Raw genomic sequence first — 27,701 nt, forward strand, 5'->3', positions numbered from 1 at the left:
TGTGCCCCATAGGGTTCTCAACGGCTGATTTTCAGACCTCAATTGCCAGGCCTTTCTTTCGAGGAACCTCTGGGTGGACTCGAACTTCCAACCTTTAGGAAGCAGGCAAGCATGTTAACTGTTTGCACTGCCCAGGCAGCCGTCATGTAAAATTAGGGCAGTGCCTCACTAACAGCGACACGCACATACTTCACCTTGAATCTTGTAAGAATGCAGAATCCATTCAGGGCGTCTGGGAGGCTACATTTTTAAGGCAGTCCCAGGGTATGCTGAGGCTGCTAGGTCACAGATCATGCTGCAAGTAGCAAGGCTGTAGGCTGTAGGGGTCTGAGAAGGGAAGAAGGGCTTGGCTTGAGACCTTGATGAGCTGGGAGAGGGGAGGAATAGGTTTGAGGCAACCAGGCTTGAGTTCATCAAAGATCCTGTGCTTGAGAGGACAACAGTGAAGGTGGGGGTCACTCAGGCCAGCCCTGACAAAGCTTCCAGTGTTTTGTTCTGGGCGTAACTTCCCCAGCTAAGCGCCAGATGAAGAGCTGGCCGCCTGGCTCACCCGCCCCGTACCGCCTTTGCTTTGCACTCCTAGGAATGACGGTACTTGGTGATCTATGCTGGAGGCCTGATCCAGGGGACCCTAAGTCTGGAATCCTATACTCCACCTGCTTCCCCTGTTCTGCTTTCAAACCCCAGAGCTCGATCTCCTGCATCTTCCCTACACCCCACCCTCCTTTCAACTGTGTCTCCTGCAGGTGGGAAAAAAGCTCTTTCCTATTTCTCTTGGCAGTGTCATCGTTGTTGTTAGTTGCTGTCCAGCTGATTTTGACGCATGGCAAATTCATGTGTGTCAGAGTAGAACTGCTCCATAGGTTTTCAAGGCTGTGGCCTTTTGGAAGCAGATTGCCAGGCCTGTCTTCTGAGGCACCTCTGGGTGGGTTCAAAATGCTAACTTTTTGGCTGGTAGTTGAGTGTCTTGAGGTGCACAATGGTTAAGTGCTTGGCTGCTAACTGAAAGGTCAGCGATTCAAACCCACCAGTGGCTTTTTGGGAGAAAGATCTTGTAATCTGCTCTCATAAAGATTACAACCTAGGAAACCCTATGGGTAGTTCTACTCTGTCACATGGGGTCACTATGAGCTTCAATTGATTCAACAGCACCAACAACAGTCGAACACTTGACCATTTACACCAGCCAGGGACTCCTTCCCTCAGCAGTAGAGATTGCCCTTCCTGAAGAAACAGTCTGAAATGGTGGTTAGGCTGGTACCTAAGTCTATTTACCTAATAAAAAAAAAAGTGCCTCTTATTTAAAAGAGTGCATCCTATGTGCTAGTCACCCTTTCAAGCACTTTACGTATGTCGACTCATTTATTTCTCCTAACAGTGTTATTATACCCTCACCATTTTACAGATGAGGAGATTGACAATAAATAAATAAATAACTTGCCCAGGGTCACACAATTAGAAAGTGGAACTGGGTTTCAAACCCAGGCATTCTGGTTTCAACATCTGTTCTCCGAAGAGGCTACACTCCCTGCAAATAGTAAAATTGCATCATCTGTGAATTTTCCAATCTATGTAATGAGACAGAGAGAGAGAGAGAATAGTGATCGTAAAAGTGCAGGCAATTTTTTTTTTTTTTTTTCTTCTCCAGTAGCCATGCCCCAGAGAAAGTGTGATACCTGGGAGATAGAAATCTGGGGTTGCCTCAGTCCATCTCAGTTCCTTCTAGCTTCTCAGTGTCTCATAGCGCAGCATCTTGGTGCACTGACTTTCATTCTAGTTTAAAGATGTGTCTTTTTTTTTTTTTCATGCAGCACAAATCCTTAGATGCAAGCCAACTCCCTCATCCTGTGCTCAACTAAAGAACCAACTATCTGTTGCAATGCTGGAAGAAAAGCTGGCACATGGGATTTACAGAGAGATGAGGTAGATGTTCTTCTCTATAGTATTACTTCCACTGTTTAAGTAAATGTATAGTATTCCGGGGCCACAGTAAGTGGTGTGGGCTAGCCTGGGCATCCAACCATCATTTAAAACCTCATGCTGCACTCCCTCACCTCTCTGCCCTTCTGCTTGCTGATCTCCTTCTTGGATTGCCCTGACTGCTCTCCTTTGGCTAGTGAGTACCCACTCAACCTTTAAGATCCAGCTCAGTCAGGGATCCTCCCGCCTTTGGAAGCCTTTCCTGACCTCCTCCAGCTGAACTGAATGCTCTGCTCTGTACTCCCATAGAATACCGCCCTCTGCATGTAAAGATTGGCTAACTTGCCTGATTCCTTCACTGTAAGGGTCAGTTCCTCAAAGGCACAGAGGTGATTTTTTATCTCCATAATTCCGGATATAATGCCTGATTCCTTGGAGGCTTTGAACTTGTGTTTATTGAGTAGATATAGAAATTGTTTGATCATGTGCTGCCCCCTATCTGGGATGGTCTTTCTCTTCTCCAACACACACATGCACACACACCACATACAGATACATGCACTACACTCACATACATAACTCACGTACATTCACACTCACACTCAGATACATACACACATACTCATACAGAGATATCCTCTGTTGTACACAGACACACATATATACACAGATAAAAACATATGCACACAACATACAGACACATATGACACACAAACACAGAACAGACACATACAATGCGCACACACACACACCACATACACACACGCACACAACACTCACACATAGGCACACTCTATTGCACACACAACACACAGACACACACACATAGCATATGGACACACACAACATACACATACTCCACAACCCAAATTCTACTCATCCTTCAGTCCTCAGCTAAAGTACCACCTTCCATGGCACGCCATCCCTCCCCTTTTCTAGCATAAAAACTCTAACAAGTTACCACTTGTTCTACCTGTGTCCTCCTGGCCAGTCCATGAGCCTGGTGGGGACAGAAACCTCATCTGGTGCCCTCTCCAGCACCTAGCACAGTGGTGGGCACCGAGTAGGCACTCAATCGACTTGACGGCACTGGGTACTGGGTTTAGGTCGAGAAATGGAGAAACCACTATGATGCTGATAGAAATTTCTTGAGAAAATGGATTCCTTCTCTAGTACCAGTTGCTGTCAAGTAACTCCTACTCATGGCAATCCCGTGTGTGTCAGAGTGGGACTATGCTCCATAGGGCTTTCAATGACTGATTTTTCAGAAGTCAATTGCCAGCCACAACTACCATGGCCTCCCCCAGACTGAGTCCAGTACAACTAGATGGTGCCCTGCTACCACCACTGACTGCTCTGACAGGGATCACGATAGAGGATCCTAGACAACTGGAGAAAAATGTACAACAAAATTCTAACTCAAAAAGAAAGACCAAACTTGCTGGCCTGACAGAGACTGGAGAAGCCCTGAGAGTACAGCCCCCCGGACATCCTTTGAGCTCAGTAATGAAGTCACTTCCGAGGTTCACCCTTCAGCCAAAGATCAGACAGGCCCATAAAACAAAACAAGACTAAAGGGGCCCATCAGCCCAGGGGCAAGGACTAGAAGGCAGAAGGGGATGGGAAAGCTGGTAATAAGGAACCCAAGGTCGAGAAGGGTGAGTGTTGACATGTTGTGGGGTTGTTAACCAATGCCATTAAACAATATGTGTACTGTTTAATGAGAAACTAGTTTGTTCTGTAAACCTTCCTCTAAAGTTTTTTTTTTTTTTAAAAAAGTCAGTCTCTAGGCCTTTCTTCAGAGCTACTTCCGGGTGGAGTCAAACCTCCAAACTTTTGGTTAGCAGCCAAGCACATTAACTGAATGTACCACCCAGGTACAGCCAGCCCTTTGCCTGCCTCACTGTGCATTCAGTGTGTGAGGACAGTGGGGAGGGGGCTGGCAACCCCCCAGGTCTCCCCGAACTTTGAGTCTTCATCTTTCATCATCTGCTTTATGACTCAAGACATGGTATGAAGACCTCCCAGAGGAAACACGGGGCCCCTGGACCCCGTAAAGGCTGTGCAGAGTTCCCCAGCTCCCAGAACACCTGTTCCAAATAACGCAGGGGAACAACTGAGGCTGGGAGGGGAACTGTGGCTGAAATGAAAAAAGACAGCTGGCAGGCTTTCAAAGGCGCGGCCATCAGGAAGCAGGAGAACCATTTAGTCATCTTAGCACCCGCCCAGAGCCTCACAGAGTGTTACTTTAGAGAACACAGGGGCTTGCAGAGAAGAGAGAACCAGGGGCTTGTAGAGAATCAGCCCAACTGATTCACTCCTGCTTTCTTTGCACTGTCACTTGCCCTAACATTTCTAGTTCGTCAGAGAATAAAGCCCTTGCTCAGAAAAGAGCCAACACCACAGGGGCTCTGGAGCCAGATAGACCTGGCCGAGAACCCCAGCTCCCCTCTTACCAGCTGGGTTTGCTCTTGGGCAGATAGATGACTTAACCTCTTGAAGCTTCAGTTTCTTCCTCTGTAAAATGGGGTCATAATATCTACTCCATGAAGAAAGGCCAGGGAATCTATTTCCAAAAATGAAAATATGAAATATGAACCAATGAAAACCCTATGAATCACAATGGTCCGATCCTGTTGTGCATGGGGTTGCCACAAGGGTTGGGAGGGTGACTTGATAGCAACTAAGAACAACAGCGTCTGTGTGGCAGATATTTTGTTGTTGTTAGGTGCTCTTGAGTCAATTTCAACTCATAGTGACCCCATGGGACAAAGCGGAGCTGCCCCATAGGTTTTTCTTGGCTGTAATCTTTATAGAAGCAGATCACCAGGTCTTTCTCCCATGGAGCTGCTGGGTGCGTTCGAACCACCAACCTTTCCGTAAGAAGCAGAGCATTTAAATATTTGCAGCAGCAGTGGGATGTTTATTAAATGGGATAAGGTAGGTAAAGCACTTATCAGCACTTCTGGGGGTTGCTATTAGAATAATTACTGCAGAAGTGAGGCTAGTCTGTACAGGCCAATAATTGGTAGTCCTTTCTTCCTCTGGAAACCCTGGTGGCATAGTGGTTAAGTGCTACGGCTGCTAACCAAAAGGTTGGCAGTTTGAATCCACCAGGTGCTCCTTGGAAACTCTATGGGGCAGTTCTACTCTGTCCTATAGGGTCACTATGAGTCGGAATCGGAATCGGCTCGATGGCAGTGGATTTGGTTTGGGTTCTTCCTGTGGAAACCCTGGTGGCGTAGTGGTTAAGTGCTACAACTGCTAACCAAAGGGTCGGCAATTTGAATCTGCCAGGCGCTCCTTGGAAACTCTATGGGGCAATTCTACTCTGTCCTATAGGGTCGCTATGAGTCAGAATCCACTCAAAGCCACTGGGTTTGGGTTTTTTTGTTTTCTTCCTCTAAAATGCAGTGGTTCTCAATCGTCAGCGTCCATAGGAATTACCTGGAGGGCCTGTTAAAACACAGGATTCTGGACCCCACCCCCAGAGTTTCTAATTCAGTTGGTCTGGGGTGGGGCCTGAGAATTTGCCATTCCAGCAAGTTCCGAGGTGATGCTGATGCTGATGGTTGAGAAACACCCAGAGATTCTGATTGAAGTGGCTTGGGGTGTAGCTGAGGCACCAGCATCTTTTTTTTTAAGCTTCCCTTTTCCACTGTGTACAGCTGGTGGAGAAGAACAGCTGTGATGGCTGTGTGGGGCAGTGGAGAGTGCTGATGATATCTGGAGTTAGGAGACAGGAGGGCCCTGCCAGCTCAGTTGCCCATCTTCTGGGGAGAGGTTCTAGCCAGGGCCCCACCAGCAGAATTCTGTAAGCCAGTTGCTGTTGCATCAACTCAACTCATGGTGACCTCATGTGTGTCAGAGTAGAACTGTGCTCATAGGGTTTTCAATGGCTGATTTTTTGGAGGTAGACCTCAAGGCCTTTCTTCTGAGGCACCTCTAGGTGGACTTGAGCCTCCAACCTTTCAGTTAGCAGCCGAGCAGGTTACCATTTGCCCCATCCAGGGACTCTTCCAGCCCCTACACTTGGCTGATAATTTTCATCTCCTGCGTTCCTTCTCTTGCCTTTGCATCACTTTCTTCACCTTGGCCATTTCCAGCTGCCCACGTGGGTCCTGTGAGGCTGGGGCCAAGGCTGACTCAGGTGGCAGGTCATCTGCTGACTGAACCTCTGGGTCTGAGCCTCTCTCTGTGCTGTGCTTCCTGGGCCAGGAGATCTACCACCAACCACTGACAGGGGATGGGCTGTCCTCGTGCTCACTGCAGGGGCTCGGGTGGTGGTGACCTCTTAAACTTGCCACAGTGGCTTCTCCCTCCAGCCCAGCTCATGGATCTGGCCTTCTGCTTCCCACCCTTCATGAGTCCTGTGATGTTCAAGGCATGAATTTAAAGTACCAGCAAGATGTTGAGAAGTAAAGTCTTCCATTAAATTTAAGGAAGGGACCCTCCTTACCCTTTGATGTTCACAATACAAACAGATCTTCAAAGGGCATAATACTTACCTCGGCACTCAGCTCCTTAAAAGGAAAAATGCTCCATTGCTGAAATGCATCGTTACTAATTAAAGTCTTTACCAGGCTAAAAGGCTATGGTAAAAATCCCTCCCCTTCACCTCTCCTCCACTCTTGCCTTGGACCCTGGGTTTATCGCCTGCATTCTACCTTCAGTCTACTTTCTTCACCTCCTCTCCCATGAGACCCACTCAGTCAGATGACAGAGCTGGGACCCTTAGGAAATAAACATAGTCAGCTGTCCCTAAGGATGGAAGTGGGTGGGCTGATGTTTTCTTTTAAATTATCCCTAGCATATTTCCACCTCTCAGTGGGACTTTTTCTCCAGGCCCAGCCATTTCCTCCTGTATTAATCAGGATAAGATAGGCTATGCTGCTGTAACAGATATACCCTAAATCTCAAACCTTATAAAGGTTTACTTCTCTCCTATGTTGAGTCTGATGCAAGTTGGACAATTCTCCTCCATCTTGAAGCTACACTATCTTGGCCTCCAAGGTCACCATGTCACCATGTCAGAGGAAGAGAGGGATGGAAGAGGCATACTGACTCCTAACTGCTTTGGCCAGTAAGTGACAGGTGTCATTTCTGCCCACAGTCCATTGGCTCAAATTAGTCACATGACCCCAACCCAACCATAGGAAGCACACGGAGTGTTTGGTGAGTACTAACTTGCTGCTACACCACGCCCTGCTAGTTACACCATCCCCATGCTGCTTTCATGCTGTTGCCTGGATTCCCCAGGCAGATTGTTCTTTGGGGACTGTGTTGTTAGATCTCTACTTGCCTCTCTGGATCTGTAGACTGTCCTGGGATCTGGCATCTGATGGATTCCTCTGCCCTTTGACTTCCAGTTGGATTCAGTCATGGAAAATGAGCATTGGGAAATTGCCAGCAGGAATGGGAAGTCACCAGTAGGAAATCTGGAAGTTGGAGGAGATGGAAGAATGGTTTACCACCCCACCTCCCCACTGTAGCATGGCTACCTCCTCTCCCTACAGGTACAGAGCTTGTAACATGGTCTCATTCCCTATGGTTCTCACTGGGTTCTGCTAACTCTGCTTCCTCCCCTTGCCCCTCCTGGCTTCCTGTTGGTGCTAGTTCCTGTGCTTCCCCATCCTTTACTGGTTCCCTTAACCCTGCCCAAACCTCTGAAAATAGTGTCTTCATTAACTTCTTTTCAGTTTCCATTGGAATGAACCATCTATTAATTAGTTACTTCTTTTTTTTTATTTGGAAAGGATCATCTGAGTAGGACTATTCCCCAGCCCTACCCCAATGTCATGGATTGAATTGTATCCCCTCAAAATATGTGTCAACTTGGTTAGGCCATGATTCTCAGTATTGGGTGGTTGTCCTCCATTTTGTGATTGTAATTTTATGTTAAAGAGGATTAGGGTGGGATTGTAACACCCTTACTAAGGTCACATCCCTGATCTAGTGTAAAGGGAGTTTCCCTGGGGTGTGGTCTGCACCACCTTTTATCTTACAAGAAATAAAAGAAAAGGGAAGACAGCAGAGAGTTGGGGACCTCATGCCACCAAGAAAGGAGCACCAGGAGTAGAGCACGTCCTTTGGACCCGGGGTTCCTGGACAGAGAACTTCCTAGACCAGGGAAAAATTGATGAGAAGGATCTCCTTCCAGAGCCTACAGAGAGAGAAAGCCTTCCCCTGGAGCTGAACACCCTGAATCTGGATTTCTAGCCTACTAGACTGTGAAAAAATAAATTTCTGTTTGTTAAAGCCATCCACTTGTGGTATTTCTGTTATAGCAGCACTAGGTGACTAAGACACTCAATAACAAAAACCACTAACATTTGTGGAACAGTGGCTAGGTACTTGGCAATGGTCTAAGCTTTTTACATATGTTGATAAATATAATCCTCATGTTAATACTATAGGGTTGCTATGAGTCAGAATCGACTTGACAGCAATGGGTATTAACCCTTTGAAATAGGGTCTATTATTTTCCCGATAACAAAACCAAGAAACAGAGAGGTTAAGTAACTTGCCTAAGATCACACAGCTCTGAATGATAGCACTTGGATTTCAACCGAGGCAGTCTAGTTCAAGAGCCCTTACTCTTTTTTTTTTTTTTTCCACTTGTGCTTTAGGTGAAAGTTTACATCTCAAATTACTTTCTTATACAAAAATGTATACACGTATTGTTATGTGACACTACTTACAATCCCTGTGATGTGACAGCAGACTCCCCCTTTCCACCCAGGTTTCCCATGTCCACCCAACCAGCTCCTGTTCCTTCCTGCCTTCTCATCCTGCCTCCAGACAAAAGTCACCCATTTGGTCTTGTGTGTCTGCTTAAACTAAGAAGCACACTCTTTACGAGTATTATTTTATGTTTTATAGTTCAGTCTAATCTTTGTCTGAAGAGTGGGCTTTGGGAATGGTTTTAGTTCCGAGTTAAAAGAGAGTCCGGGGGCCATGGCTTCGGGGGTTCCTTCAGTCTCAGTCAGGCCTTTAAGTCTGGTCTTTTTATGTGAATTTGAGCTCCGCTCCACAATTTTCTCCTGCTCCCTCAGGGACTCTCTGTTGTATTCTCTGTCAGGGCAGTCATTGGTAGTAGCTGGGCACCATCTAGTTCTTTTGGTCTCAGTCTGATGGAGTCTCTGATTTATGTGCCCCTTTTGTCCCTTGGGCTAATATTTTCCTTGTGCCTTTGGTGTTCTTCATTCTCCTTTGCTCCAAGTGGGTTGGGGCCAATTGATGCATCTTAGATGGCCACTTGCAAGCTTTTAAGACCCCAGACACCACTCACCAAAGTGGGATGCAGAACATTTTTTTAATAAATATGTTATGCCAATTGACCTAGATGTCCCCTGAAACCATGGTCCCCAGACCCCAGACCCAGCTACTCTATCCCTCAAGGTGTTCGGTTGTGTTCAGGAAACTTCTTAGCTTTTGCTTTAGTTCAGTTGTACTGACTTTCCCTGTATTGTCCCTGTGTTGTCCTTCCCTTCGCCTAAGATGATTCTTGTGTACTACCTAGTTAGTGAATTCCCCTCTCCCTCCCTCCCCACCCTCGTAACCATCAAAGAATGTTTTCTTTTGTGATTAAACCTTTTCTTGAATTCTTAAAAATTTTTTTTTCATACAGTATGTGTCCTTTTGTGACTAATTTCGCTCGGCATAATGCCCTCCAGATTCATCCATGTTATGAGGTGTTTTGCAAATTCATCATTGTTCTTTATCGTTGTGTGGTATTCCACTGTGTGTATGTATCATAATTTGTTTATTCATTTGTCTGTTGATGGGCACCTATGTTGTTTCCATCTTTTAGCTATTGTGAACAGTGCTGCAATGAACATGGGTGTGCATATATCTATCCGTGTGACATCTCTTATTTCCCTAGGATATATTCCAAGGAGCGGGATTGCTAGATGGTATGGTACTTCTATTTCTAGCTTTTTAAGGAAGTGCCAAATTGATTTCCAAGGTGGTTGTACCATTTTACATTTCCTCCAGCAGTGCATAAGTGTTCCAGTCTCTCCACAACCTCTCCAACATTGATTATTTTGTGTAAAAGCCCTTTTTCTTAACATCTGTACTGCTGTACCACATCCTGACTCATCAGTCAGAAAATTAAGAAAAAAAAAATCAGTTGCCATTGAATTGACTCTGACTGATGGCAACCCCATGTGTGTCAGAGTAGAACTGTGCTCCATAGGGTTTTCGGTGACTGATTTTTCAGAAGTAGATCACCAGGCTTTTCTTCTGAGGTGCCTCTGGGTGGACTTGAATCTCCAACCTTCCAGTTAACAACCGAGCATGTTAAACATTGTACCACCTAAGGAATCCAGCCAGAAAATGTTGTTTTGTTAGGTGCCATCTAGTTGATTTTGACTCATAGCGACCCCATGTGACAGAGTAGAACCACCAAATAGGGTTTTCTTGGCTGTAAATCTTTATCGAAGTAGATCACTGGGTCTTTCTCCCTCAGAGCTGCTGGGTGGGCTTGTACTGCTAACTTTTTGGTTAGCAGCTCAGTGCTTAACGATTGCACCACCAAAACTCCTTATTCAGGGAATACCCAAACCAAACTTACTGCTGTCACGTTGATTCCAACTCATTGTGACCCTATAACCCAGTAATTATCAATGTATGCTAATTGCATGTTTGGTCAATTTCAGACTGCAGAAGTTGGTAAAAATCTTCATTTTCTTCATCTTGGGCCTTAGTGGCTGGTGCATAAATTTGAATAATAGTCGTATTAACTGGTCTTCCTTGTAGGCATATGGATATTATCCTATCATTGACAGGGCTGTACTTCAGGATAGATCTTGAAATTTTTTTTTTTTTGACAATGAATGCAATGCCATTCCTTTTTAAGCTGTCATTTCTGGCATAGTAGATAATATGGTTGTCTGATTCAAAATGGCCAATTTCAGCTCACTAATGCCTAGGATATCAATCTTTTCTGTTCCATTTCATTTTTGATGATTTCCACTTTTCCTGGATTCATACTTTGTACAGTCCATGGATGTTTGCAGCTGTTTCTTCTCATTTTGAGTCATGCCACATAAGCAAATGAAGGTCCCAAAAGCTTGACTCCATCTGCATCATTAAGGTCAACTCTACTTTGAGGAGGTGGCCCTTCCCCAGTCATCTTTTGAGTGCCTTCCAACCTGAGGGGTTCATTATCCAGCACAATATCAAACAATGTTCTGCTGCTATTCATAAGCTTTTCACTGGCTAACTCTTTTCAGAAGTAGACAGCCAGGTTCTTATTCCTACTTTGTCTTAGTCTGGAAGCTCAGCTGAAACCTGTCTGCCATGGGTGATCCTGCTGATATTTGAATACCAGTGGCACAGCTTCCAGCATCACAGCAACATGGAAGCCTCCACAGTATGACAAACTGACAGGTGTGGGGGCAAACACACACACACATACATAAACACACACATACAGAAGATTTCAATGGGTGCCTAGAAAAGTCAAGGTGAAGTATTATAATGACATGTACAAAGACCTGGAATTAGAAAATCAAAAGGGAAGAACACACTCAGCATTTCTAAAGCCGAAAGAACGGAAGAAAAAATTCAAGCCTCAAATTGCAATAGTGAAGGATTTTATGGGCAAAATATGGAATGACGTAGGAAGCATCACAAGAAGATGGAAGGAATACATACAGTCACTGTACCAAAAAACATTGGTCAACATTCAACCATTTGAGGAGGTAGAATATGATCAAGAGCCGATGGTACTGAAGAAGAAGTTCAAGCTGCACTGAAGGCATTGGTGAAAAACAAGGCTCCAGGAATTATGGGAATACCAATTGAGATCTTTCAACAAATGGAAGCAGCACTGGAAATGCTCACTGGTCTATGCCAAAAAATTTGGAAGACAACTACTTGGCCAACTGACTGGAAGATATCCATATTTATGCTTATTCCCAAGAAAGGTGATTCAACCAAATGTGGAAATTATCAAACAATATCATTAATATCACACACAAGTAAAATTTTTGCTGAAGATTATTCAAAAGTGGCTGCAGCAGTACATCAACAGGGAACTGCCAGAAATTCAAGCCAGATTCAGAAGAGGATGTGGAACCAGGGATATCACTGTTGACGTCAGATGGATCCTGGCTGAAAGCAGAGAATACCAGAAAGACGTTTACCTGTATTTTATTGACTATGTAAAGGCATTCGACTGTGTGGATCAAAACAAATTATTGATAACATTATGAAGAATGGAAATTCCAGAACACTTAATTGTGCTCATGAGGAACCTGTACACAGATCAAGAGACAATTGTTCGAAAAGAACGAGGGGATACTGCATGGTTTAAAGTCAGGAAAGTTGTACATCAGCATTGTATCCTTTCATCATACTTATTCAATCTGTATGCTGAGCAAATAATTCAAGAAGCTGGACTATATAAAGAAGAAGTCGGCATCAGGATTGGAAGGAGACTCATTAACAACCTGTGTCATGCAGATGACACAACCTTGCTTGCTGAAAGCGAAGAGGACTTGAAGCACTTACTGATGAAGAGCAAAGACCACAGCTTTCAGTGTGGATTACACCTCAACATAAACAAAAATCCTCACAACTGGACCAATAAGCAACACTACGATAAATGGAGAAAAGACTGAAGTTGTCAAGTTACTTAGATCCACAATCAACACCCATGGAAGCAGAAGTCAAGAAATCAAAAGACGCATTGCATTGGGCAAATCTGCTGCAAAAGACCTCTTTAAAGTACTAAAAAGCAAAGATGTCACTTTGAGAACTAAGGCACTGGTGACCCAAGCCATGGTGTTTTCAATTGCCTTATTTTCATGTGAAAGCTGGGTGGCAAATAAGGAAGAATGAAGAAGAATTGATGCCTTTGAATTATGGTGTTGGCGAAGAATATTGAGTATACTATAGACTGCCAAAAGAAGGAAAAAATCTGTCTTGGAAGAGGTACAGCCAGAATGTTCCTTAGAAGCAAGGATGGCAAGACTTAATTTCACATACTTTTGACATGTTGTCAGGAGGGATCAGTTCCTGGAGAAGGACATCATGCTTGATAAAGTAGAACGTCAGCAAAAAAAAAAAAGACAGATCCTTAATGAGGTGGATTGACATAGTGGCTGCAACAATTGGTTCAAGCATGACAACAATCATGAGGATGGAGCAGGACAGGGCACAGTGTTTCTGCTGTCGCTATGAGTCAGAAAAGACTTGATGGCTCTTAACAACAGCTTTCCATTTGCTTTAATCAGACGACATGGTAGTGCTAAGAGACGCCCTGCGTTCCAGACATACTCTTCTTTGCTTCCCTTATGTAATATCAATCCAATTTCCTCTTGGTAATCAGGATCAATTACAACAGCCAATATGGTAACTCGCTTCTTTACCTGCTGATCCAGAGGTTTAAGGAGCCCAGGTGGTATTCTTAACTTCCAGTTCAGTGGAATCAAAGATGTGTCTCCAGGTGGGAGCATTCTTCCCTTTGGAACTAGAATATCTAGACCTGCAGAGCACAGGGTCATGGGGACAGGGAACAAAAATTTTGCAAGTGGGTCACTAGGGATAATAATGAGCGGTACTACTCTTATTTCCCCTCCCCCCCCTTATTCCTGAACCCATGAATCCTGGCTATGGGAGAAACAGCACCATATATCGGACACTGGTGTAAAACATATGTAGCCTCCTGGAGAACATCGCCCCACCTCTGCAAGGTATTGCCACCTAGTTGGCACCGTAATTGTATCTTTAGAAGCCCATTCCATTGTTCTATCAAGCTAGCTGTTTCAGGATGTTCAGAATTCTATGCGCATGGGCCCATTGCCACACTTCATTTGCTGTCTCTTGATGAGAGGTGATGATGTGTGGGATACAATGGTGGATAAGGCATTCTGTAAGTCCACAGATGGTAGTTTTGGCAGAAGCAATGTATACAGGGAAGACAAACCCATATTCAGATTAAGTGTCTATTCCAGTAAGAACAAAATGCTGCCTTTTCCATGATGGAAGTGGTCCAATGTAATCAACCTGCCACCAGGTTACTGGCTGATCACCTTGTGGAACGGTGCCATATTGGGAACTTAGTGTTGGTCTCTGCTGCTGGCAGATTGGGCACTCAGCAGTGGCTGTAGCCAATTCTGCCTTGGTAAGTTGAAGTCCCTATTGTTGAGCTCATGCATAACCTCCATCCCTGCCACCTTGGCCACTTTGTACATAAGCCCATTAGGCAATGACGGGAGTGGCTAGGGAAAGAGGATGACTGGTTTCCACAGAAGGCATCATCCTGTCACTTCATTGTAAAATCTTCCTCCGCCAAGGTCACCTTTTGGTGAGCATTCACATGAGACACAAATATCTTCACTTCTTTGGCCCATTCAGAGAGGTCTAACCACATACCTCTTCCCCATACCTCCTTGTCTCCAATTTTCCAATCATGTCCTTTCCAAGTCCCTGGCCATCCACCCAAACCATTGGCCATAACCTATGAATCGATATACAATTGCACATCTGGCCATTTCTCCTTCTAAGCAAAGTGAACAACCAGGTGCACTGCTCAAAGTTCTGCCCATTGGGAGGATTTCCCTTCACCACTGTCCTTCAAGGAGGTCCAAGAAAGGGGCTGTAGTGCTGCAGCTGTCCACTTTCAAGTGATGCCAGCATATTGCGCAGAACCATCTGTAAATCAGGCACTAGTTTTCTCTTTCTCAGTCAATTGATCCTAAGGAACTCCCCGTGAGGCCATGGGTGCAGACTGGGAGATGGAAGGTGATGTGACAGGAGTGGAGACCATAGGCATTTGGGCCACTTCCTCATGCAACTTACTTGTGCCTTCAGGTCTTGCTCGGGCCCAATCTCTTATACACCAATTCCATTTAATGATGGAGTGCTGCTGTGCACATCCAACTTTATGGCTCTGTGGGTGAGACAACACCCACTTCATGATGGGAAGCTCAGGCCACATGGTGACTTAGTAACCCATGGTTAAGTGTTCAATCTCTACTAAGGCCCAATAACAAACCAAAAGCTGTTTCTCAAAAGAAGAGCATATCTGCAGAGGACAGCAGGGCTTTGGTTGAAAATCCTAAGGGTCTATGCTGCATTTTACCAATAGAAAACTTTTAAAGACTCCAACCAGCACCTACATCTGCCACTGACACTTCAAGCACCATTGGATCAGCCGGTTCATAGGCCCAAGTGGCAGAGCTGCTTGCGTAGCAGCTTGAACATGTTGCAGAGCTTTCCCTTATTCTGGGCCCCACTCAAAACTGACAACTTTTTGAGTCGTTTGATAAATATGGTGGAGTAGCACACCCAAATGAGGAATACATTGCTTTCAAAAATCCACAGAGGCCCACTAGGTATTGTTCCTCCTTCTTAGTTGTCTGAGGGGCCAGATGCAGTAACTTATCCTTCACTTTAGAAGGAATATCCCAACATGCCCCAAACCGCTGAATCCCTAGAAATTTCACTGAGGTGAAAGGCGTCTGAATTTTTGTCATTGATGCTTCTTCCTTACTAGGTCCAGTCAACATAATATCATCAATGTAATGGATCAATGTGAGGTCTTTTATAAGGGAAAGACAATCGAGTTTTCTGCAGACTAAATTATGACCTAGGGCTGCAGAGTTGATATGACTCTGAAGTAGGACAGTGAAGGCGTATTGCTGGCCATGACAGGTGAAGGCAAACTGCATCTGGTGGTCCTTCGAAACAGATATGGATAAGAAGGCATTAGCCAGATAAACAGCTGCATACTGGGTACCAGGAGATGTATTAATTTGCTCAAGCAATGAAACCACATCTAGAACAACAGCTGCAAATGGAGTCACCACGTAGTTAAGTTTTTGATATCTGCTATTATTCTCCAGAAGCCATCTGTTTTTTGCACAGGCCAAATAGGTGAGTTGAATGGAGATGCGGTGGGAATCACCACCTCTGTATCCTTCAAGTTCTTGATGGCGGCAGTAATCTCTGCAATCCCTCCAGGAATGCAGTATTGCTTTTGATTTACTATTTTCCTAGGTAGTGGTAGTTCTAATGGCTTCCACTTGGTTTTTCCTACCATAATAGCCCTTACTTCACTTGTCAGGGATCCAATACATGGGTTCTGCCATTTGCTGAGTATATCTATTCCAATTGTGCATTCTGGAACTGGAGAAATCACTACAGGATGAGTTTGGAGACCCACTGTACTTACTGTGAGACAGACATGAGCTAAGATTCCCTTAATAACCTGATCTCCGTATGCCCCCACTCTGAGTGGTGGGCCACTGTGACGTTTTGTGTCTCCTGGAATTTGTGTCAGTTCAGAGCCAGTATCCAGTAATCCCAAAAAGTCTGTTTCTTTCTTTTTCCCCAATAAACAGTCACTCTTTTAAAAGGCCATAGATTCCTTTGTGAAGGACTGGGAGGAAGATTAACAGTATAAATTTTGACAGTAGAGTGTGGTCCTTCCTCCAGGAGACCTGGTCTCCCCTCCATTCAAGGAGTTGTGAATCTTTAAACTCACTCAAGTCTTGGAATTGATTGAGGGACCATGACTCCCTATTCTGGTGATTCAAGTTAGACTGCTGTTCACTTGACCTAAAATTCTTCCACTTGTATAGATCAAAGAAGTATTTAGTAGATTTCCTACCTATTTCACTCCTAGGGACACCATGACTAAGTCGCCAACACCATAATTCCATACAAACCAGACTATTCTGATTACTGCTTTGACTCTGCTGCCTATTACGGTAGCCACACCCACGTTGTCTTTGTTGATTGAGTGCTGCCACTTGGCCCCTGCTACCATGGGTCCTATTAGCCCCATCGTAGCTAGGTGTCTTAATTCAGTTAGGGCAGTTCCCACTGTCCAATCTGACTTACATAAAACAGCAATCACAGCAGTCTTCAAGGATGCTGGAGCTCTCTTCACAAATTTGTTCCTCACTGCTGTGGTAAAAGATGTGTCCTCTGGGCACTCCATGTGTGGGTCTGTGGATCTAACCTGATAAATCCACTCTAACATGTTGATTTCCCTAAGCCTTTTGTTACCTTTTTCTACAGTATACCAAGGCAGATCTGATACTTCAGCTTGATTTAGTGTAGTCCACTGCATGATCCATGCTTCAATGCACCAACCAAATAAACTATTAGATTCTTTCCTAAGCTCTCAAGCTGAAACATTAAATAAAAAATCTGTGCTTAGTGGGCCCAAATCAATAAACTCAGACTGATCCATCTTTATGTTCCTTGCACCATTATCCCACACACTTAATAGCCATTCCCACACATATTCCCCAGGTTTCTGTTTGTACATATTAGAAAAGTCAAGCTGTTCTTTTGGAGTGTAGTGAACCTCCTCCTGGGTCACTTTGTACTTCACCTTTTGGGGCTCTCTACGACTTAAGTCTAGTTATAGGTTTGGGAGCCAAAATAGCTGGTAGGGATGTGTTTGAGAATATTCAGCATTGTCTTGTAAGGCATCTGCCTCAGGCAAGGCCCCAGATAATGACTCCTGACAAAGGCTCTTCAGACACAGCTGGGTTAATCTCACCAGATGGGGGTGCAGGGATTAATGGTTTTCCTGGGGAGGGTGGTTTAGCGGATGTCTTAGTTATCTAGTGCTGCTATAACAGAAATACCACAAGCAGATGGCTTTAACAAAGAGAAATTTATTCTCTCACAGTCTAGTAGGCTACAAGTCCAAATGCAGGGTGTCAGCTCCAGGGGAAGGCTTTCTCTCCCAGTCAGCTCTGGAGGAAGATCCTTGTCACCAATCTTCCCCTGGATTAGGAGTTCTCAGTGAAGGGACCCCAGATCCAAAGGATGCGCTCTTCTCCTGGCACTACTTTCTTGATGGTATGAGGTCCCCTCTTTCTCTCTGCTTGCTTCTCTCTTTTATATCTCAAAAGAGATTACTTCAAGACACAATCTAATCTTGTAGATTGCGTCTTGCCTCATTAACATAACTGCTGCTAATCCCATCTCATCAACATCATAGAGACAGGCTTTACAACGCATAGGAAAATCACATTAGATGATAAAATGGTGGACGATCATACAATACTGGGAATCATTGCCTAGCCGAATCAACACACATATTTTGGGGGGGCATAATTCAGTCCATGACAACAGACAAAAATGGAGCAATCTCTTCAGGTGGGAGTGAGATGGGTGGTTCTGTTGGCAAGAGTGATTCAACGGAATTTAAAAGCTCAGTGTTCCCAGCTTCCTGATTATCTGCCCATATGCCCTCATCCCAAGTTTCAGGGTCCCATTTCTTTCCAATCAATGCCTTCACTTTAACTCCATACACCACTCAAAATTGGGAATTTAGTTGGCATTGTACTTTAGCCACTCTTAGATAAGACTCTGGGTTTGGTTTTCAGCAATATCAGCTCTGTTGCCACAAGAAATAAGGCTTTCTGTATTCCCTTTGAGATAGGGAACCAGACAAGGATGTCCTTTATCACCATTCTTATTCAACATTGTGCTAGAGGTCCTAGCCAGAGCAATTAGGCTAGATAAAGAAATAAAGGGCATCCAGATTGGCAAGTAAGAAGTCAAAGTATCTCTATTTGCAGATGACATGATTTTATATACAGAAAACCCTAAGGAATCCTCCAGAAAACTACTGAAACTAATAGAAGAGTTCAGCAAAGTATCGGGATACAAGATAAACATACAAAAAACAGTTGGATTCCTTTACACCAACAAAAAGAACATCAAAGAGGAAATCACCAAATCAATCCCATTTACAGTAGCCCCCAAGAAGATAAAAGCCTTAAGAATAAATCTTATCAGAGATGTAAAAGACTTATACAAAGAAAACAACAATACAATTCTGCAAGAAACCAAAAAAGACCTACATAAGTGGAAAAACATAACTTGCTCATGGATAGGAAGACTTAACATTATAAAAATGTCTATTCTACCAAAAGCGATCTATACATATAATGCAATTCCGATCCAAATTCCAAAGATATTCTTTAGTGAGATGGAGAAACAAATCACCAACTTCATATGGAAGGGAAAGAGGCCCCAGATAAGTAAAGCATTAATGAAAAAGAAGAACAAAGTGGGAGGCCTTACTCTACCTGATTTTAGAATCTATTATACCGCCACAGTAGTCAAAACAGCCTGGTACTGGTAAAACAACAGATACATAGACCAACGGAACAGAATTGAGAATCCAGACATAAACCCATCCACGTATGAGCAGTTGATATTTGACAAAGGCCCCAAAACTTTTAAATGGAGAAAAGACAGTCTTTTTAAGAAATGATGCTGGCATAACTGGATATCCATCTGCAAAAAAATGAAACAAGACCCATACCTCACTCCATGCACAAAAACAAGCTCAAAATAGATCAAAGACCTAAATATAAAATCTAAAACAATAAAGATCATGGAAGAAAAAATAGGGACAATGTTAGGAGCCCTAATACATGGCATAAACAGTATACAAAACACTACTAACAATGCAGAAGAAAAACTAGATAACTGGGAGCTCCTAAAAATCAAACACCTACGCTCATCCAAAGACTTCACCAAAAGAGTAAAAAGATTACCTACAGACTGGGAAAAAGTTTTTAGCTATGACATTTCTGATCAGCACCGGATCTCTAAAATCTGCATGATACTGCAAAAACTCAACCGCAAAAAGACAACTAACCCATTTAAAAAATGGGCAAAAGATATGAATAGACACTTCACTAGAGAAGACATTCAGGTAGCTAACAGATACATGAGGAAATATTCACAATCATTAGCCATTAGAGAAATGCAAATCAAAACTACAATGAGATTTCATCTCACTCCAACAAGGTTGGCATTAATACAAAAAGCACAAAACGTTAAATGTTGGAGAGGCTGTGGAGAGATTGGAACACTTATACACTGCTAGTGGAAATGTCAAATGGTACAATCACTTTGGAAATCGATTTGGCGCTTCCTTAAAAAGCTTTTTTTTAAAAGCTAGAAATGGAACTACCATACAATCCAGCAATCCCACTCCTTGGAATATATCCTAGACAAATAAAAGCCTTTACACGAACAGATATATTCTCACCCATGTTCATTGCAGCACTGTTTACAATAGCAAAAAGATGGAAGCAACCAAGGTGCCCATCAACGGATGAATGGATAAATAAATTATGGTATATTCACAGAATGGAATACTACACATGGATAAAGAACAGTGAGGAACCTGTGAAATATTTCATAACATGGAGGAACCTGGAAGGCATTATGCTGAGTGAAATTAGTCAGTTGCAAAAGGACAAATATTGTATAAGGCCACTATTATAAGAACTCAAGAAAAGAGTTTAAACACAGAAGGGAGGGAGGATGGAAGAGGGGTATTCACTAATTAGTAGATAAGGATTACTTTAGGTGACCGGAAAGACAACACACAATACAGGGGAGGTCAGCTCAACTGGACTAAACCAAAAGCAAAGAAGTTTCCTGAATAAACTGAATGCTTCGAAGGCCAGTGTAGCAGGGGCAGGGGTCTGGGGACCATGGTTTCAGGGGACATCTAAGTCAATTGGCATAATAAAATCTATTAAGAAAACATTCTACATCCCACCTTGGAGAGAGGCATCTGGGGTCTTAAACACTAGCAAGCAGCCATCTAAGATGCATCAATTGGTCTCATCCCACCTGGATCAAAGGAGAATGAAGAACACCAAGGACACAAGGTAATTACAAGCCCAAGAAACAGAAAGGGCCACATAAACCAGAGACTACATCAGCCTGAGACCAGAAGAACTAGGTGGTGCCCGGCTATAACCGATGACTGCCCTGACAGGGTCCACAACAGAGAATCCCTGAGGAAGTAGGAAAGCAGTGGGATGCAGACCCCAAATTCTCATAAAAAGACCAGGCTTAATGGTCTGACTGAGACTAGAAGGACCCCAGTGGTCATGGCTCCCAGACTTTCTGTTGGCCCAGGACAGAAACTGTTCCCAAAGCCAACTCTTCAGACAGGGATTGGACTGGACAATGGGTTGGAGAGGGATGCTGGTGAGGAGTGAGCTTCATGGATCAGGTGGGCACTTGAGGCTATGTTGGCATCTCCTCTCTGGAAGGAAGATGAGAGGGTAGAGGGGGTTAGAAGCTGGCGAAATGGAAACAAAAAGAGAGAGTGGAGGGATGGAGTGGGCTGTCTCATTGGGGGAGAGCAATTGGGAATATGTAGTAAGGTGTATATAAGTTTTTGTGTGAGAGGCTGACTTGATTTGTAAACTTTCAGTTAAAGCACAATAAAAATTAAAAAAAAAAAAGAAATAAGGCTTTCTTTCAAGGCACAAGTAGAAACTTTGAGGCTGTTTATGTGGCACTTGAGCTTTGACTCTGAAGCCCTGGGCTCATCTCTTTCTTTCGCCACTTTATCTGGTGAAAGTAGGACCAACCAATCAGCTTCCTTACACTTCTCATTATGAGAGAATTATGGGAAGGTATTAACCATGTGATCACCCAAAGCCTAGCCTCTCACCAATACCTGATCTATTGGTGGTGATATTTTGCGTATTTCTATTGCCACCTTACACCATGGATTAGCGGTACCCACTTTACTTCTAGAAGCATAGTTATCAACATCTTTAAGACTAACTAGATCTGGGAACCAAATTAGAAAACTCCTCCTTACCATTTTGTTTCTCTAGAACCACTTTTGGTACCAAATGTCTTCGGCTATGTCCTCTAGAGAAGCAAATCCAGTAAATTGTATATATATATATATATATATACACACACCCACGTATCTATATATATAAATACATATATGTATATCAAAGAAATAGCTCACTCAGTTGTAGGGGCTGGTATGTCCCAAGTCTGTGGGTCAGATTGGAGGCTTCTATTGGCCAACAGGCTGCAGAGGCTGGTGAATGCCAAGGTCAGCAGGCAAGATGACAGGTAAGCTGCTAGCTCAAGTCCCAAGAACTGGAGGTCAGACAAACAGGAGCCAGCTGCAGGGTCTAGAGCAAGCAAAAGCCCATGAGCCTTGCCAGAAAGTCCACCTATACTGGATGCAGGGCACAACCCTAAGGAAACTCCCTTTCAACTGATTGGCCACTCACAGCAGATCCCATCATGGAGGTGATCACGTTATATCAGATCTCATCATGGGGGTGATTACATCATTATATGAATGTCATACTACATCATAACTGCCAAACCACTGAGAATCATTGCCCATCCAGGTTGACATACAACCTTAACAATCACAATTGTTGTTGTTGTTAGTAGGTGCCGTCGAGTCGGCTCCAACTCATAGCGACCCTATATGCACAACAGAATGAAACACTGCCTGGTCCTGTGCCATCCTTAAACAATTGTTGTTATGCTTGAGCTCATCTTTGAAGCCACTGTGTCGATCTACCTCGTTGAGGGTCTTCCTCTTTTCCGCTGACCCTGTACTCTGCCAAGCATGATGTCCTTCTCGAGGGACTGATCCCTCCTGACAACATGTCCAAAGTATGTACGATACAGTCTCACCATCCTTGCCTCGAAGGAGCATTCTGGCCGCACTTCTCCCAAGACAGATTTGTTCATTCTTTTGGCAGTCCATGGTATATTCAATATTCTTTGCCAACACCACAAGTCAAAGGTGTCAACTCTTCTTGGTTCTTCCTTATTCATTGTCCAGCTTTCACATGCATATGATGTGATTGAAAATACCATGGCTTGGGTCAGGCACATCTTAGTCTTCAGGGTGACATCTTTGCTCTTCAACACTTTGAAGAAGTCCTTTGCAGCAGATTTGCCCAATGCAATGCGTCTTTTGATTTCTTGACTGTTGCTTCCATGGCTGTTGAATGTGGATCCAAGTAAAATGAAATCCTTGACAACTTCAATCTTTTCTCTGTTTATCATGATGTTGCTTATTGGTCCAGTTGTGAGGCTTTTTGTTTTCTTTATGTTGGAAAAAAAAAAATTTTTTTTTTTTTTTATGTTGAGGTGCAATCCATACTGAAGGCTGTGATCTTTGATCTTCATTTGTAAGTGCTTCAAGCCCTCTTCACTTTCAGCAAGCAAGGTTGTGTCATCTGCATAACGCAGGTTGTTAATGAGTCTTCCTCCAATCCTGATGCCCCGTTCTTCTTCATATAGTCCAGCTTCTCGTATTATTTGCTCAGTATACAGATTGAATACATATGGTGAAAGAATACAACCCTGACACACACCTTTCCTGACTTTAAACCAATCAGTGTCCCCTTGTTTCTGTCCGAACAACTGCCTCTTGATCTATGTAAAGGTTCCTCATGAGCATAATTAAGTGTTCTGGAATTCCCACTCTTCACAGTGGTATCCATAGTTTGTTATGATCCACACAGTTGAATGCCTTTGCATAGTCAATAAAACACAGGTAAACACTCTTCTGGTATTCTCTGCTTTCAGCCAGGATCCATCTGACATCAGCAATGATATCCCTGGTTCCACGTCCTCTTCTGAAACTGGCCTGAATTTCTGGCAGTTCCCTGTCGATATACTGCTACAGCCGTTTTTGAATGATCTTCAGCAAACTTTTGCTTGCGCATGATATTAACGATATTGTTCTATAATTTCCACATTTGGTTGGATCACCTTTCTTGGGAATAGGCATAAATATGGATCCCTTTCAGTCAGTCGGCCAGGAAGCTGTCTTCCATATTTCTTGGCATAGATGAGTGAGCACCTCCAGCGCTGCATCTCTTTGTTGAAACATCTCATTTGAACAACCACAATTACATACCTTAATATATAGATATACCTCCTTTTTCTCCTCCTTCTCCTCCTGTCTTCCTCTTCATCTCCCCCACCCGTTTTTCCTCCTCCTTCCCCTCTCCTCCCTTCCGTTTTCTTTTCTTTCTCCTTTTTCTTCTCCAGTTGTAGAGTAAATAATTTATTAACTAACTCACTTGAACAGGGCCACTAGAGAGCCTGTGGTCTGACACCTACCTACAGAATTGGCACTGTTTAAATGTCATCACCACTTCCTCCTCTTATTGCTTATTTTAAAAAAGTTCAAACGTACACAAAAACATAGGGTCTAGTCCAACGGAACTCCATATATGCATCACTCAGATACAATAATTATCAAGGTTTTTTCATAATTAGCTTTTCTCTACCCTTTTAATAATTCCCTTTATTTTTTTTTTCTTCGCTGATGTATATTAAAGCAAATCCCAGACATCATGTTACTTCACCTCTACATTCTTCAACACGCATATCAAAACTATGTCAATATTGTTCTCACATAACCACAAAGTTATGATTGCACCTAAAAAAATTGACAATAATTCTTTGATATTGTCTTATGCCCAGTCCATGAGTAAATTTTCTCAGTTGTCTCAAAAATATATTTTTTCCAGTTGGTTTGTTCAAAAATGATCCATACATTACATTTCTTTGTATGTCTCTCCATTCTCTTTTAGTCTTGAATACACACACCTCCATCTTTATTCATACCACTGAGTTGTAGAAATTGGGTCAATTGTCCTGTGAAATTACCCACAATTCTGGATTTGTCTCTTTGCCTCCTTGTGGTACCATTTTTTTTTTTTTTTAAGGTCCCTGGGTGGTACAAATGGTTAACATGTTTGACTGCTGCTAAAAGGTTGGAGGTTTGAGCCCACACAGGAGCACCTTGCAAGAAAGGCTCTTCAGTCTACTTCCAAAAAACCAGCCATTGAAAACCTTATGGAGCACAGTTCTACTCTGATACACATGGGGTTGCCATGAGTTCAAATTGACTTGATAGTAACGAGTTTTGTTTGGTGTCATTTAAGTTATTTTACTGTTCCTTTATCCCTCTGTGTTTTTGTAAATGGAAGTTAGCTCTGAGGCATGATTGGTATTTTGCAGGAATTTCTGGTGGTGCTGAGGGCTTCATATTGAATTACATCAAGAGATGCACAATCCCTACTTTCAGTGATGCTAAGATTTACCATCTGGTGAGGTCCATGTGTATAGTTGCCGTTTATGTTGGTGAAAGAAGGTATTTGAAATGAAGAAGTCATTGGTCTTGCAAAATTCTATCATTTGGTCTCTGGCATTGTTTTTATCACCAAGGCCATATTTTCCAACTACTGATCCTTCTTCGTTTCCAGCTTTCGTATTCCAGTCGCCAGTAATTATCAATGCATCTGGATTGCATGTTTGATCAATTTCAGACTGCAGCAGCTGATAAAAATCTTCTATTTCTTCATCTTTGGCTCTAGTGTTTGGTGTGTAAATTTGAATAATAATCATATTAACTGGTCTTCCTTGTAGGCATATGGATATTATCCTATCACTGACAGCGTTGTACTTCAGGACAGATCTTGAAATGTTCTTTTTGACGATGAATGCAATACCATTCCTCTTCGAGTTGTCATTCCCAGCATAGTAGACTACATGATTGTCCAATTCAAAATGGCCAGTACCAGTCCATTTCAGCTCACTAATGCCTAGGATATTGATGTTTATGCATTCCATTTGATTTTTGATGATTTCCAATTTTCCTAGATTCGTACTTCCGACATTCCAGGTTCCGATTATTAATGGATGTTTGCAGCTGTTTCTCCTCATTTTGAGTAGTGTGCCACATCAGCAAATGAAGGTCCTGAAAGCTTTACTCCATCCACATCATTAAGGTCGACTCTACTCTGAGGAGGCAGCTCTTCCCCTGTCATCTTTTGAGTGCCTTCCAACCTGGGGGGCTCATCTTCCAGCACTATATCAGACAATGTTCTGCTGCTATTCACACAGTTTTCACTGGCTGATGCTTTTCAGAAGTAGACTGCCGGGTCCTTCTTCCTAGTCTGTCTTAGTCTGGAAGCTCAGCTGAAACCTGTCCTCCATGGGTGACCCTGCTGGTATCTGAGTATCGGTGGCATAGCTTCCAGCTTCACAGCAACACACAAGCCCCCACAGTACAACAAACTGACAGACACATCAGTGTCTGAAATACACAGAAATCAAAATGATTATATCTGTGGAAAGAGACGATGGAAAAGCTCAATATCATCAGTCAGAACAAGGCCAGGGCCTGACTGTGGAACAGACCATCAATTGCTCATATGCAAGTTCAAGCTGGAACTGAAGAAAATCAGAGCAAGTGCACGAGAGCCAGAATATGACCTTGAGTATATCCCACCTGAATTTAGAGACCATCTGAAGAATAGATTTGATGCATTGAACACTAGTAACCGAAGACCAGACGAGTTGTGCAAGGACATCAAGGACATCATTCATGAAGAAAGCAAGAGGTCACTGCAAAGACAGGAAAGAAAGAAAAGACCAAGATGGATGTCAGAGGAGATTCAAACTTGCTCTTGAGCGTCGAGCAGCTAAAGCAAAAGAAAAGGACTGATGAAGTAAAAGAACTGAACAGAAGATTTCAAAGGGCCTCTCGAGAAGAAATGATGACATATGCAAAGAGCTGGAGATGGAAAACCAAAAGGGAAGAACACACTTGGGGTTTCTCAAGCTGAAAGAACTGAAGAAAAAATTCAAGCCTCGAATTACAATAGTGAAGGATTCTATGGCGAAAATATTAAACGACGCAGGCAGCATCAAAAGAAGATGGAAGGAATTCACAGAGTCATTATACCAAAAAGAATTAGTCGATATTCAACCATTTCAAGAGGTGGCATATGATCAGGAACTGATGGTACTGAAGGAAGAAATCCAAGATGCTCTGAAGGCATTGGTGAAAAACAAGGCTCCAGGAATTGATGGAATAACAATTGAGATGTTTCAACAAACAGATGCAGCGCTGGAGGTACTCACTCATCTATGCCAAGAAATATGGAAGACAGCTTCCTGGCCAACTGACTGGAAGGGATCCATATTTATGCCTATTCCCAACGTGATCCAACTGAATGTGGAAATTATAGAACAATATCATTAATGTCACACGCAAGCAAAATTTTGCTGAAGATCATTCAAAAACGGCTGCAGCAGTATATCGACAGGGAACTGCCAGAAATTCAGGCCGGTTTCAGAAGAGGGTGTGCATCCAGGGATATCATTGCTGATGTCAGATGGATCCTGGCTGAAAGCAGAGAATATCAGAAGGATGTTTACCTGTGTTTTATTGACTATGCAAAGGCATTCGACTGTGTGGATCATAACAAACTATGGAGAACACTGCGAAGAATTGGAATTCCAGAACACTTAATTGTGCTCATGAGGAACCATTCCATAGATCAAGAGGCAGTTGTTTAGACTGAACAAGGGGATACTGATTGGTTTAAAGTCAGGAAAAGTGTTCGTCAGGGTTGTATTCTTTCACCATACCTATTTAATCTGTATGCTGAACAAATAATATGAGAAGCTGGAGTATATGAAGAAGAACGGGGCATCAGGATTGGAGGAAGACTCATTAACAACCTGCACTATGCAGATGACACAACCTTGCTTGCTGAAAGTGAAGGGAATTGAAGTACTTACTAATGAAGATCAAATACCATAGCCTTCAGTATGGATTACACCTCAACATAAAACAAAAATCCTCACAACTGGACCAATGAGCAACATCATGATAAATGGAGAAAAGATTGAAGTTGTCAAGGATTTCATTTTACTTGGATCCATGATCAACAGCCATGGAAACAGCAGTCAAGAAATCAAAAGACACATTGCATTGGGCAAATCTGCTGCAAAGGACCTCTGCAATGTGTTGAAGAGCAAAGATGTCACCCTGAAGACTAAGGTGCGCCTGACCCAAACCATGGTATTTTCAATCACATCATATGCATGTGAAAGCTGGACAATGAATAAGGAAGAACTAAGAAGAGTTGATGCCTTTGACTTGTGGTGTTGGCAAAGAATAT

At 43.2% G+C, this 27,701-nt stretch overlaps 1 long non-coding RNA gene across 14 annotated transcripts in view; it reads left to right on the forward strand.

The window, feature by feature from the left end:
• Positions 1-1,307: 1,307 nt before the first annotated feature.
• Positions 1,308-27,701, forward strand: part of LOC111751047 (uncharacterized) — a 70,807-nt gene continuing 44,413 nt past the window's right edge. Inside the window, exons 1-5 of one of the 14 annotated variants that reach the window (XR_010322149.1) lie at positions 1,308-1,923; positions 3,189-3,578; positions 4,737-4,860; positions 7,034-7,095; positions 7,239-7,436. This is a non-coding gene — a long non-coding RNA (uncharacterized LOC111751047). The other 13 variants (XR_010322159.1, XR_010322147.1, XR_010322152.1 and 10 more) reach the window with 13 other exon arrangements.

Source organism: Loxodonta africana, chromosome 5 (assembly GCF_030014295.1).
Source record: "Loxodonta africana isolate mLoxAfr1 chromosome 5, mLoxAfr1.hap2, whole genome shotgun sequence".
Classification (NCBI taxonomy): Eukaryota; Metazoa; Chordata; class Mammalia; order Proboscidea; family Elephantidae; genus Loxodonta; species Loxodonta africana.